The sequence below is a fragment of the Schistocerca nitens genome, chromosome 1 (genome assembly GCF_023898315.1).
Source record: "Schistocerca nitens isolate TAMUIC-IGC-003100 chromosome 1, iqSchNite1.1, whole genome shotgun sequence".
Classification (NCBI taxonomy): domain Eukaryota; kingdom Metazoa; phylum Arthropoda; class Insecta; order Orthoptera; family Acrididae; genus Schistocerca; species Schistocerca nitens.
In genome coordinates, this window is record NC_064614.1 from 382962911 (window position 1) to 382978437 (window position 15527).

At 38.8% G+C, this 15527-nt stretch overlaps 1 protein-coding gene across 1 annotated transcript in view; it reads left to right on the forward strand.

Annotated features, from left to right (window-relative positions):
• The window catches only part of LOC126248655 (venom carboxylesterase-6-like), a 218623-nt gene that overhangs the window by 139651 nt on the left and 63445 nt on the right, over nucleotides 1–15527 (forward strand). The window lies entirely within an intron of this gene.

Here is a 15527-nt window from a genome sequence, read left to right on the forward strand (position 1 = left end):
CTGCGTTTTCCCACTGCAGTGAACATAACAGAATTATTCAAATGCAAGCAGGATATGGAGAGAAGGCATATATGTTTACATTTTTTTATGTCTTCATGTTTCACTTTTTGTGAAGTAGAACAGTTACAGCATGTTTGAAGATTTGGGGTTTTGCTGTCCTTTGCATAAATTCTAAAAACTGCTTTGCCTCCAGCTCCAAAAGTTTCTGTAGAAACACAATCAGCACCAGGTGACTACATACACTTAATGTAACATTACTTCCAGATGTCATTATCTTTGTTGCTGATAAACGTCCTGGATAATAAATGCTTCGAAAGACAACTTCAGATTCTTGTACAACTGCCTACCTGTTGTCAGATGTATCAGCCACTTCCCCATATAATAAAAGATATTTGCTAAAAGTATCATCATCAGCTACTTTAAAAAGCATTGGATTTTAATGAAACACAGAAATAAGCTGACTGAAAAGGTGCAAAATAAATTGCTTGCAACCCATGAACAGAAAAATAGAATTAAAAAATGAGAATAAATTTCCATTTAATTTGTGTATCATATGTTTTCAGAATGTTTCTGAATCAGTTTAAACAAAATGTATAAAAACAGCCAATGCTATTAATGAGAGAGTGCTACAGCTTACACAGTCAGAAATTCAGAATTGAAAGGTTCTTCGGGCAAGGAGACTGCATAGCGTAATCTCGCGTAATGATCACAACGAAAAGATCCGAGAAATTAGAGCAAATACGGAGACTTACAAGTAGTCATTCTTCCCACGCACAATTCGTGAATGGAACAGAGAAGGGGGGATCAGATAGTGGTACAATAAGTACCCTCCGCCACACACCGTAAGGTGGCTCGCGGAGTATAGATGTAGATGTAGAACTGTTCTTAGCAGACCAAAAGAGAATTTTCACATAAAAAATAGGCTAAATGAAGAATTAATTCTCGTTAATGGGTCATATCTCATCCACTTTCATTTTGCTGGTAATATTAAACTTAATAAGCTAAGTTAGAAAATAGGGCTTCAGCTAGAATTAAAACTAAAATTATGTACAGTGTATTTCATGTATGGCACAAGCATTCAGTATGGCATTGCCCAGGAATTAATACTAGAAGGCAGGGTGCAATCACCACATATGCTCCAGCCCATTCCTTGGATTGCAGCAGGTGATGTGTGGGTTTTAGCCAGACTAGGTGAGCCTTGTAAGGTAGTCTGAAAAAACTGTTGCTTCATTTAGCATTTCAGACAGCTATGCACAAAGCCAAAGTGAAGGCTTATGAAATAATGGCAGTGCATTCACTGATCAGCTCAGGTAGGACAGTTCCTATCATAAAAACACATCATAATAATGTTATATGTGCATTAACATGTATACTCTTTACTCAGTCAGAAATTTTTCCATTGGCATATGGATACTTACATAAATAATTTAAAATGTTATTGGTCTCAGACAAACACTCTTTCACAGACTTTTCGGATATGTATCATATAGGCAAATTTGCAACCAGCCCATACGTTAATTTGAACATTACAGTGCTTTACTAAGCATGGCACTGTGGGGACTACAATCAACAACTGAATACTGGAATCATAAATATGATAATGTTATTACTTTAATGAGCAATGTAAAACAAGGAAAAAATATTCAGGAGTGAAAACAGAGAGATCTCACAAAATCAAGGAGAACACATAAACATGCTGTTAATTCATCCATCACACAGACACAAAGAATGTCCACACTTTCTGCTACTTGTTCGACTGCTTATGTCCCCATACAGCCCCTCTCCTGCAGAGTGGAGCTCCTAGAACAAAATGATACATGTGAAGTATTTCCCGCCTGCTCTCAAACAAACAGGCACCAGTATCAGTGAATGTGTGAGCTCATTGAGAGGAAAAGTGCGTGTTGATATGTGAGTGCCTGCAGTGGCTGACTCCATTAATGATGATGGCAGGGTGACATATGGAGCAGTTGATGTGGGGACTTTGTCAGTGGGAGAAAGTCTAGGAGTAGCTGTGGGCCTATAGAGAGGCTGTCACTACACAGTGTCCTCTCATAGAAGGAGATATGCTGATTTTCCCTGTTCAGTGGAAACCCTGTTTGGCTTGGCAATAATTGTGTCATTGTGTGAGCATCTTTTTCTAAAATTGGAAAGGGGCCAGTATAAGCTAGTTGCAAGGATGCTACATCTGAATGGAGCATGGCAGGGGTACATTGAGTCAATCCGTATACAGAAAAATGGGTGGTTTTATATGGCAAGATGCCATTGATGGTCAGATATTTGTAATGCAGTTCTGAGTTTGTAGCACCAATGAGTAAGGATCTTGAAGTTTATGTCCTTGTTCTATGGAAAAAAAATCTGACAGAAGTCTCAGGATTTCATTGTACACCATTTCTGCTGCTGAAGTAGTGAGGTTGGTTTTGAAAGCAGTCCACAGCCCAAGTGGTACCACTGGTAGTTCTGTCAACTGGCAAGATTTATGACACTTTAATGCCAACTTGAGTGCTCTGTGCCAGAAATCCATCACGCTGTTGCTTGTCAGATGGTAGCTGGTGGAATTATGATGAGTGAAACCACATAAAGCAGCTAGTTCATTGAACAAAGAAGACTCAAATTGTCAATCAGTCTTGATCTGTTGTCACATCTTTCAGACACCAAAACCTCAAAATCCATGTTCAAACCACCTTGTGCAACTGTCTCTGCAGTAATGTCCATAACAGGTGTGGCTTCAACCCAGCAAGTACATCTATTACTGTCCATAAGAATATATTTGAGTCTTTGTGCTGGGGGTAGTGGTTCTATGAGGTCTACATGAATAAAGAAGGAACCAAGAGGCTTTTGGACAAGGCATTTCAACTTTGGCTGACTCACAAAGCAAGCACAACTTAACCCACAAATGACAATCACATCATACTCCCAGCCAAACGTGTCTTTCTGTTACCATCTTCCTACAATTAAAGTTCAAGGTGGCTATGCAAAACATTACACCAGAATATGAAGTTGTCCATAGATTCTTGTTTCTTGTCATTTGCTTCAAAAGCCACTCAAATAAGTCCTCAACCATTTCTTGTGCCATAGCCAAGCTGGGTCAGATTCACTCTTGCAGTGAGCACACTGATTACTGAAAAGTAGTTTCCAAATATATCGTCAGCTCATCACAGGTGACAAAATTCTGTACTGATTTGCATGATGAATTCTAACTGGTGAAACTGCTGAGGAGAGTAGGAATTGCAGGATTGTTAAACACCAAAGAAAAATGTTTATGGTTTGTAAAGACAGTAAAGTGACATGCATCAACTTTTGGTCAGAAATGTCTAAATGCTTCAAAGACTGCTAACAGTTCATGGTTGTAAGCACTCCATGTAGTAAGTGTGTTAGACATCTTACGAAAAAAAACAAGGGGCTGCCATGGTCCTTTTACCTCCTGTTCCAGCACTGTGGCTTTTGCCCCCTGGCAAACACCTATGACAACAGCCAGTGATGCTGAAGGGAATAGATGAGCGAGAAGTACTACCTCTTGCGAGGAGGATTTAACTTTATGGAAAGCAGACAACATTTCAGGTGTCCACATGATGGGGCATTTTCCTTGTGAAGTGTTGTCGGAAAGCCTTCTGTGAACGGTGCCTGGGCCACCACTGCTCATGGTAGGTGGCACTTGTAGAAATTAATCATGCCTAAGAAATGGCATAATTGCTGATATATTTTCAGTTGGGGAACTGCTTGAAACAAAGTCATGCTGGTGGAAGGCCATATAGAACGGGATGGAGATTAATGGAAAAATAGGGTGTGTAGCTAAAACACCATTCCTTTGTGTGTGTAATTCTCATTACGTTCAATAAAAGATTATTGAAGAAAAATAATGTGGTGCATTACTTTCTGGGCGAACCCATATCAAGGACACCCATCTTTGATAGTGTTAGCAGTGTAAGAAAGGTGTTGCAGATTAAAAACTTCTATTGGTTACTACATTCTGATCTTTTGCTGTGAACATAGAATGCTTGCACACGTTAGCAGCAGGAGCGATGGAGGGAGGGAGGGGGGTTCACACTGACAGATGCAGAGACAGTTGAATTGGTCTATATTGGTAGTATTGGTAGTGGTAGTGCAACTGCGAAGGCCATCTGCCTTTAAGTTTCTTATGTTGCATTTGTAATGCTGTGGTCCAAGTAAAGCTGTGCTCAGCCCAAAGGTTGGTTTGAATATTGTAGCAATTAACTAGGGATGGTGGTGTGCCTCTGTACCAACTTGAAAGCCAGTTAGAGGAAGACCTACATTTCAGCATGTACTTCAAAATACAGTGCAATTTGACTTGGTATTTTTCACATTGTTAGTGGTGAAAAAAGTGATAAGTGACAAAGAAAATTGTAGGACCAATGGGGGATCAAACCCCAAATCTTAAGTTTTGTAACCTGGAACTTAATCCACTGAGCCACATTTCTGTTCAAACCATTAATAAGTTATTTATCAAATGGAAAATGCACTGAGCCGAGGGAAAATGGACTGCTTATAGATTTCTGTAGAAGTAGGAAACAAAGAAAAGACAGTTTCATTCTACATTATTTGTTATTTAAGTTACAAGTAAGTCATTCACAAATAAATCTGTTTGAATTATCTACATATCTGAATAACTATTCATTTAGAAATTTATTCAAATAATTCTCATCTCTGCTTTTTATGAAACCTTGCACTTCTTTCTTCTTCCATTAATTGTAGCTAATATTATCAACTGTAAGGACTCGTATTAACTCATCTGCAGAATTTAGTCGTGAGAGCCTGCAGTGTAACTGAAGTTCCTTTGTTAATTATCAGAAAAGGAGACAATTATTATCAGTTGTCATGCTCATCACTATAAATCTTTTTCGTTTGTTCTGTAAAAAATATATCTCTTTATCATTATGATTTTCATGTGCAGACTAAATGTGAACATTATTTTGTCTGCTTTCATTCACACAAATTTAAAATTCCACAGTTAAATCAGTGACCTTCAATATCACTGAATATTTGATTATCACTTTACATCTCATCATACATCAACATATTCAGCTGCAGTGCTAATATTTGGTGAAACTCAGATGCAGGCTCCACAGCACACATGCTCTCAGTAGGAAGAAATAAAGATTATATGCCAAAGAAAAATTATAATTCTAAATGCATCCCAATGCTTGTCAGGGCCATTAGTGCCACTATATTGTGATGAAACTGTGTAGAAACCATGTTCCCTTGGTTGCATGGTTGAACCACAAGCCTACCTGTCGCCCCGCACTCAGTGAGAGAGTGTCATGTGATGTTGAGTGAAACCACATGATACTGAATGCAGAAACTGCAGGCTGTGTACTTCTGCAACACATGCAAAGCAAATGATGGGCAGCAAATGCTACTCATGTGGTTTTTCCATACAGATGCAGTGCTCTACTGGGCACTTTTTAACACATAGGCTGATTCTACTTAATGTGTCCTAAAAGCAAAATTGTCAAACTCTCCAATGACTGTGCACCTAGTGGTTCTTAGGGGAGACACTGAATGTTTGTTATCAGGGCAGTTAATGTACTTTTTCTCAGAACTTTTATTTGCAGGTAATTCTTGTCTGTAATTTTGCAGTACAACTGATTGCTTCCATCTCCGATTTTACCAGTCATTTTATATGAATTTATGAAAAATTTCCCTGGATTAGAAAACAATATTGTTTGTATGTGAAAAAATAAATCTCAATTTACAGAAAATATTATTGATGTAAACATAAGAAACTAACTAACTAACACTGACAAAGTGATAATTTAAAATCAATTCCAGCATAAGTCAATAGATTGAACAACTCAGAAAATGACTTCTGAGTTAGTAAGATACAGTTATGAATAATTACAATGTAAAACAATGACAAACAAACCACATGTGATTGTAGGATCTTTTTTGTGATAAACATTTCAAGCCAACTGTGACCAAAGAGCAACATGGAAATTTTGCATCAACACAATGCTGTCATACTTTGTGAATATTTTAACTGTTTAGTAACCCATAAAATCATAGAGTCATTTCCAGTTCTTGTGAAGCAAATGATCCTGTTGATGTTAAATCTTCTGTAACTTTCTCTTTATGATGTTTATTCTGTATCTAATTGACTATATTCACAATAAAAACTGATGTTGTGTGCAAATTAAGTCAGGGAAATATCAGCCTGTATTTTAAAATGAAATTTTATTCATTATCTTTTGATACTTGTTTGTTACTAAAAATATCATAGTCAGTTCATAGGCAGGATTGAGACAATTACCAGTACTTATGACATAGCACATAAACCACATCAAATAAAACTGAAACTAAAGCTTCAGCATATAAAATATACAGCCAACCAGTTGCATAAGTTTAATGTAAATTTCTTGACCAGGTTTCAGTACTACTAAGGGTACCTTCTTCAGAAGGAAGTCACATAAATTACATGGCATCAAAATTGTAAATACACATGATGAGCTAAGGAGCTCAAGTCAAACAGTAGAAAATACAGAATAAAGCCCTCCATGGAAATAGTGGAAATCGTTTCATAGGTACAGCTTGTAAAAAGAGCAGACAGGTTGACCAGGACTAGTGTAAGACATAATGGCCAAGGCTTTTGAATTGTTAATATTACCTATAAACACTATTAACTATGTCACAGTCCATTGAGGATTCAGTTGTCTCTGTCTCTGTGTTGCTGCTCAGTTAGGCTACAGAATGCCTCCTCCCTTTTATCTAGAAGGAGTGCTAATAATGCCCTGAGTAAAGCTTACACCAGCAGTGTAGGGATGTCAGAGATAATGGCATCCTCCTCAAGGGCTCTGACATAATGGGAGATGACTCTGCGACAGTGACATTGGCTTTGTTTAAAATTAATAACTGTTGCCTCACTAGGAATTGCTTTTGGGCTCTTAGTATGGATTGGAAGGTAGTACAAGTTACACCTTTATGGCTGACCCTTCCTTCAATTACTGACTGGTCTGATGCAGCTTGCCATGAATTCCTCACCATCTGTTGACCTCAGAGTACACTTCCCTCCACTGTCCTCAAGTATTTGTTGTATCTATTCCAAACTCTGTCTTCCCTTACAATTTTTACCTTTCTGTAGTGACCTCAAGTACCATGGTGATAGTTTTGTCTTAAAATGCTTCCTATCAGCCTATCTCTTCTTCTAGTCAGTAGTTCTTCTGTTATGTTCCTAAATGAATCTGCAAAGATTAAGTTTTTTTTCTCTCTCACTGTTTGGACCCCAGCCAGACAGTGAAGTATTGATAGTATCACACTGCTATTAACTATCCCCAAGTTTGACCTCGACCTCCCTCTGCTGTACTCTTACAGCTTGTTCATCTCAGTAATCTGGAACTTGAGTGTACACCCAAAAGTGCACCACTAATTAATCACGCTGAGAAAATCTGATATATTGCATCAGTTCACTCAATGGGGAGATGTTCCACAATTACACGTAATAGATAAACGCTGTTAGAATAAAAGTTGACTTCCCAATATGCTAAACTTCCTAACAAGATGATGAGGTGAACAAAATACAGGCAATTAATGGACTCTTGCCATAAATCTTCTCTCTCTGTTCTGAATTCAACAATGAAATTCCTTTTTACTCTTAATGTTGCACATTTCTTTTAAATTCCCTAAAAGTTATTTTGATTTCTCTATGTGCTGCAACTTTCCTTACAATAGTGGTTTCTTTTCTTATTTCTTCACATTTTCCAACACCCATTTCTAACATTTTTGGCGGCGATTTAAAGTGAGAAGTAGATGTACAAACTTCCCACTTCTTTTATACGAGGTCACATACTTGAGATTCACAGTCGATCTTCTTTGCTGGCTAGCTGGCTGCTGGAAAACTCTTGACTTCGTCTCAGTAGAATGATGCTAAGTACGGAAATATTTAAGCCTGTCTCTCTACTTATGAAATAAACTGATATGCATACTTTACTTTTTGTTAAGCAACAGTCTATTTGAACTCCATACAGAATAAAATTCTTACTTTTCACCTACATATATGACTTCCAGTAAGTCACTCACTCTGTCCAACATCAGAAACAAATTTAATTACATTTATAAAAGAGTTGTCTTAATAACCATGTTTCTACTTCAAATGAATCATAAAATAGATCTTGCCTCTAACAAGGCTGGATTAAGAGTTTTCAAGATAACTTTTTCAACAGTTCTTCTTTCACATAACAAAAGTCAGTGACACAATAGGCACAGAGCTGCATAAAACCTCCATGGTTCTTCCTCTAAAAGATCCATGGATTGCCCGACAAGTACTTGTTGGTGCCATTTGACTGCCGCATCTACTTTCTTCTCGCAACTGACGTTAAACCTGCACACACAAACATGTGACGTGCAATTTGTAGGATTTTACTATCTCACACTTGTATCTAGAAAACTGTGTGTTCAAGACAGTAGAAGGCTGAGTGGTTCTAGAATTTACATAGAAATTCTTGAATCACTACACATTTTGCTTTAGTTTCCTTGCATGTGCTATATATTTTAATTCTAAATGGCTTGTATTGCTATCTTCAGTCTTGTTCTTTACCATCATTATATACCCTTCTTTCATAAATTAATTTGGTCATTTCTTCTATTAAATACAAATTCTGTACTGTTACCCATATTATACCCGTATTTGTATCTGTAACTTGTATGACCAAACTTTTTAGATGTCAGTTCCTTTGGAACTGATTTAGCTACTATAGTATTCATTACTGTAGCATTGACAGCTTCAGTGAAGTTTAAATGGATATAATTATTCACCAGAACTTCAGTTTTTTACTTTCTTCTAAGCTGATTCTTCTTTTCGGTGCTCTTAGACTTCAGCTGATTCTTCATCATTGCTAAGTGATGCTCTAAGTCTATATCTACTCCTGGGTATGCCTTACAATCTGGTACCTGATATGGGAATTTCTGTTCACTGTGGTACTGTCTAGCAGATGTCATACCATGCTGTGGTCCTTTTCCAGTAAACTTGAACCTCTTGTGATTTTTAAACAGTGTGTTTGCTATTACCAGCCAAAATTTATTACACAGCCCAAGGAGTCTTTCTCCTCTCATATTCCTTTTGTTCAGTACACACTGCTATTATTTTTCCCCTACTGTAATATTGCAGTCTATCACAATTAATAGATATTCATCTCCCTTTAGGTGTTTAATAACCCACAAAATTGACTCATACACTGACAGGAAAAAAACCACAACACAAAAAACAATGAATGTAGAATAATGAATTTTCATGAATACACTTGTCTAGGTAATATATGTAAGTGATTAACATTGCAAGATCACACCTCAATGCAAGTGTGAGATATTCCTCTCCAAATGTTAAATTTTGGTACATTAATAACCAGTGTAACCACGAAAATGTTGAATGCAAGCATGCAAATACGTATCCATTGTGTTGTACAGTTTGTGGAATTAAGTTCCATACCTGTTGCACTTGGTCAGTCAATACAGGGATGGTTAATGCTATTTCTGGATGACACAAGTTGTCATCTGGTGATGTCCTATATGTGCTTGATTAGAGACAGATCTGGTGATCAAGCAGGCTAGGGTAACATGTCAACACCCTATAGAGCACATTGTACATGGTAGTGGGCAAGTGTTATCCTGTTGGAAAACACCCCCTGGAATGCTGTTCATGAATGGCAACACAACAGTTTGAATCACGAGACTGATACACACATTTGCAGTGAGGGTGTTTGGGGTAACTGCGAGAGTCTCCTGGTGCCGTACAACATCATACCCATGACCTTTACTCCAGGTGTAGGTCCAGTGTGTGTAGCACAGATATATTGGTTTCAGGCTCTCGACTGGCCTCCTTCTAACCAACATACAGCCACCACTGGCACTGAAACAGCCTTCATCATGAAACACAACAAATCTCCACCCTGCCCTCCAATGAGCTTTTGCTTGACATCACTCAAGTTGCAGATGGCAGTGGTTTGGGTCAGTGGAATGAATGCTACAGGGCATCTGGTTCAGAGCTGTCCTTGAAGTAACTGATCTGTAACAGTTTGTTGTGTCATGTGATGCCAACTGCTGCCAAAATTGCTGCTGCAGATGCAGACCATGCACCAGAGCCATACACTGAAAATGATGGTTTTCCCTCTCGTTACTGCCATGTTGCCATCCAGAGCCTGGTTTTTTGCAGCTGTGCATTTTCTTGACCACTACTGGTAGCAATCATGTACAGTAGCCCCATTCCTGCTAAGTCTTTTTGCAATATCACAGAAGGAACATCTAGCTTCTCATAGCCCTATTACATGACCTCATTCAGACTCTATGACATGTTAATAATGGTGTCTTTGGTGCCTTAAAGGCATTCTTGACTAACTCACTGCATTGAGTCTCAAAGGTAATAAATGCTCATGAAAGCTACAGCATTTATTTAAAGCAACCTGATTTGCATCCCCATAGCAGCACTTCAAGCGCGACTCTTATGCAACTTGTCCGCAGCTCGTGGTCATGCGGTGGCGTTCTCGCTTCCCACGCCCGGGTTCGATTCCCGGCGGGGTCAGGGATTTTCTCTGCCTCGTGATGACTGGGTGTTGAGTGATGTCCTTAGGTTAGTTAGGTTTAAGTAGTTCTAAGTTCTAGGGGACTGATGACCATAGATGTTAAGTCCCATAGTGCTCAGAGCCATTTGAACCATCTTATGCAACTTGTGCAAAATTTGAATAAACATCATATTTCAGATGTAGAAACATGCCTACCAACTTTTGTTTATGTCAAACAACTTCCCAGTATTTTAATTTTTTTCCATTCCTGTATATTCCATTTAGAGTCTTCTGCATGTACACTTGAAATACAGTTGTTAGTCGTGTTTCAATGACAATATTGATATTGCTGAAATGTTCACAGTAACTCATTGTGTTTCCTGTAATTCTGTTCATGACAAAATACTCCTGTTATTATTTTTATGATGGCATTTCACTTCATTGACCCCTATTCCACATACAGTATGTGATCAAAAGCATCTGGACACCCGGCTGAAAATGACTTACAAGTTCGTGGCACCCTCCATCGATAATGCCGTAATTCTATATGATGTTGGCCCACCTTTAGCCTTTATGACAGCTTCCCACTCTCACAGACATACACTCAGTCAGTACTGGAAGGTTTCTTGGGGAATGTTAGCCCATTCTTGACGGAGTGGTGCACTGAGAAGAGGTATCAATGTTGGTCGGTGAGGCCTGGCACGAAGTTGGCATTCCATAACATCCCAAAGGTGTTCTATAGGATTCAGGTCAGGACTCTGTGCAGGTCATTCCATTACAGGGATGTTATTGCCGTGTAACAACTCCATCACAAGCCGTGTGTTAAGAACAGATGCTTGATTGTGTTGAAAGATGCAATCACCGTCCCTGAATTGCTCTTCAACACTGGGAAGCAAGAAGGTGCTTAAAACATCAATGTAGGTCTGTGCTGTGATAGTGCCATGCAAAACAACAAGGGGTGCAAGCCCCCTCCATGAAAAACATGACCACACCACAACACCACCACCTCCAAATTTTACTGTTGGCACTACACACACTGGCAGGTGATGTTCACTGGGCATTCATCATACCCACACCTTGCCATTGGATCACCACTATGTGTACCATGATTCATCACTTCACACAATGTTTTTCCATTGTTCAATCATCCAATTTTTATGCTCCTTACACCAAGTGAGGCATCGTTCGTTGTTTACAGGTGTGATGTGTGGCTTATGAGCAGCCGCTCGACCATGAAATCCAAGTTTTCTCACCTCCTGCCTAACTGTTATAGTACTTGCAGTGGATCCTGATGTGGTCTGGAATTCCCCTGTGATGGTCTGGATAGATGTCTGCCTATTATACATTACGACCCTCTTCAACTGTCGGTAGTCTCTGTCAGTCAACAGAAGACATCTGCCTGTACGATTTTGGTGCTGTGTGTGTCCCTTCATGTTTTCACTTCACTATCACACCAGAAACAGTGGACCTAGGGATGTTTAGGAGTGTGGAAATCTCGTGTACAGATGTATGACTCAAGTGATGCCCAATCACCTGACCAAGTTCGAATTCCATGAATTCCGTGGAGCACCCCATTCTGCTCTCTCACAATGTCTGACTAATGAGGTTGCCGATATGGAGTACCTGGCAGTAGTTGGCAGCACAATGAATTATGAAAAACGTATGTTGTTGAGGGTGTCCAGATACTTTTGATCACATAGTGTAGTTTCACCATTTGCAGTTCCTTTTTTAGATCTTTTAACTTCCTTGCCAGATTCAGACCTCCAACATTCCATGCTATGACTAGTCGATTGTTACCCTTTTGATAGTTTTCAATCTTTTTCTCATGGAGAACTAATCTTGAATCTTTCGGAAAAGGATATGCCAACAGAACAGTTTTTGAATTGGAGGCCATTTTTCCAGTGGAAACACTTTCCCACATCTTTAATGCAGCAGTTTCAGCATTCTGTTTCACAGCCCCATGCTGGTGCTTGTTCTTCTACCTTTCAAGACAGTCTCCTGGTTCTAGGGAATGAAGGTGGTTTATCCTTTACTTCTGCCATCCTGTTATGAGGCTGGTTACTTAAGATGACTTCTTCTTCCAGATATAAGTATTCACAGATTATTGTCATGATTGAAGTGTTATATGTAGAAAACATGCTTAGTAATTGTGCAGAAATCAAGTTATAAATTACTAATCAAGCACACTAACCATTAGGTTATAGGTTAGCCAGTATCTACCCACTGCCTTGTTCACAGTTGGCTGTTGTGACTGTGATAGCTGCATGGCATGAATTTGTAATGGTGTAAGAGTGCAGGTTGGAATGGAGGTTAAGGCCTAGACCAGCAGCAATAAGGAAGTGTGATGGTCAGCAACCCTAATCAGTATTGAAAGTCTCTTCGGATTTGTGCTGCCAGATCCTAAAATCAACTAAATTTGATATTTTGGTGATCCAACTGGTCGCCATCTTCCGGATAATGCTGCTTCTGCTGATGAGTCAGACTGAGAACTCAGTGACTTCATTGGTGTGAGGTGAGATCTCATTGAAGGGCAGAGTGGAAGTCTGTTGTGTTTTCTGATGAAAGTTGGGTCTGCCTCGATGCTACCGATGGCTGTGTGTTGGTTAGGTGGAGGCCACTCAAGAGCCTGACAAAGCTCTCTCTATTACCCCATGCACTCTGACTGCAAATTTATATGTCAGTCTGATAATTTAACCTGCCGTGCTAACATTCATGAACAGCTTTCCAGGGGTTGTTTTCTGGCAGGATAACACTCATCCACATACCACTGATGTAAACTAACATATTCTACAGTGGGTCAACATGTTACTTTCCCCTGCACAGTCACCATATCTGTCTCCAATTGAGAACATAGGGATATCATCGGACAACAACTCCAGTGTCATCCAGAAATAGGATTAACCTTGCCTGTATTAACCAAACAACTGCAACAAGCAAGGAACTCCATCCCACAAACTGACATTGGACACCTGTACAACACAATACAAACACATTTGCATGCTTGCATTATTGTTCTGGTAGTTACATAAGTTATTAATGTACAAGTATTTCACATTTACAGTGTCTTATCTTGCACTTACATTAACCTGTGATCTTGCAGTGTTAACAACTTATTATGAAAAGGATAGTTGCTACTCTCTACATTGCAGAAATGCTGAGTTGCAGATAGACACAACACATCAGAAATAGACAACCCACCCACACACATTTTTTACTTCTTTTCTGCTACACCTCCCCCCCCCCCCCCCCCCCACCCTTCATCTATCCTCCCATTCCTACTGCCCCTAGCTGCCCTGCCCCGTCTCTATCTCGTCTCTCTATGCTTCTACAAGCAACACTTTACTTTCCCTCATCCATAGATGATAAATACAATGCCTTCCTTAACACATTTCTCATGCTCTTTGAGAATTGCTTTCCATTAGAACATTCTAAATGGGGTACTAGCAATAATGGGCAGCCTGGGTGGCTGACTAGTGGGATAAGGATATCATGTAGAACAAAGCGGGGATTATATCAAAATGTTGGAAGTAGTCACAATCAAGCTACAGTAGCCCATTACAAACAGTATTGTAAGGTGCTTAAAAATGTTATTAGAAAGGCAAAGAGTATGTAGTATGCAAATGGAATAGCTAATTCACAGGATAAAATTAAAACCATATGGTCAGTTGTGAAGGAAGTGTCTGGTCAGCAGCACAAGGTCGACAATATAAAGTCAGTTCACAGTAAAATTATTTCTGTTATTGATAAATCAGATATATGTACAGTATTTCACAATCATTTTCTGAACATTGTTGGTGAATTAAATAAAAATTTAGTTTCTACAGGAAATCATACAACTTTCTTGGCAAATGTCTGTCCGAGGTTGATGTCTGAAATACTCCTCTGTGATATAGACAAGAGGGAGACTGAGTCAATAACTAAATCACTGAAGACTAAGGACTCTCATGGTTATGATGGAGTGTCTAGCAGAATATTAAAGTACTGTGCTGCACATGTTAGCCCTGTATTTAGCCATATTTGTAATTTTTCCTTTAGGAATGGTCAGTTTCCTGAGTGATTAAAGTACTCAGTAGTAAAGCTGATTTATAAAAAGGGAGAAAGGGATAATGTAGATAATTTTAGACCTATTTCTATGCCATCAGTGTTTGCCAAAGTTATTGAAAAGGCTGTGTATGTAAGGATAATTGATCATTTTAAATCATACAATTTGCTAACAAATTTACAGTTCGACTTTAGAAGTCATTTAACAACTGAAAATGCTATATTCTCTTTTCTCTGTGAGGTACTGGATGGGCTAAACAAAAAGTTTTGAATGCTTGGCGTATTTTTTGATTTAACTAAGACATTGGATTGTGTTTATCACAAAATATTGCTCCAGAAGTTGGACCATTACGGAATACACAATTGGTTCACCTCTTACAAAAGGTCATTATTCACAATATTGATAACGGCTGTGATGTGGGATTGGAGGGAGGGTGCTCTCAAGTGGGGGGGGGGGGGGGGGGGTGCCCCAGGGATCAGTGTTGGGGCCACTATTGTTCCTTATTTATATAAACGATATGCCCTCTAGTATTACGGGTAACTCTAAAATATTTCTGTTTGCTGATGACACTAGCTTGGTAGTAAAGGATGTTGTGTGCAACATTGGCTTGGTTTCAAATAGTGCAGCACATGACCTCAGTTCATGGCTTGTAGAAAATAAACTAACGTTAAATCACAGTAAGACTCGGTTTTTACAGTTTCTAACACACAGTTCAACAAAACCTGATGTTTTAATTTTACAGAACGGGCATATGTAAGTGAAACTGTAAAGTTCAAATTTCTAGATGTTCAGATAGATAGTAAGCTGTCATGGGAAGCCCACATTCAGTATCTTGTTCAGAGACTTAATACTGCCATTTTTACTATTCGAATGGTATCAGAAATGAGTGCTACTTTGACACAAAAATTAGTCTACTTTGCTTATTTTCATTCGCTTATGTTGTATGGTATTATATTTTGGGGAAACTCTTCCCATTCTACAAG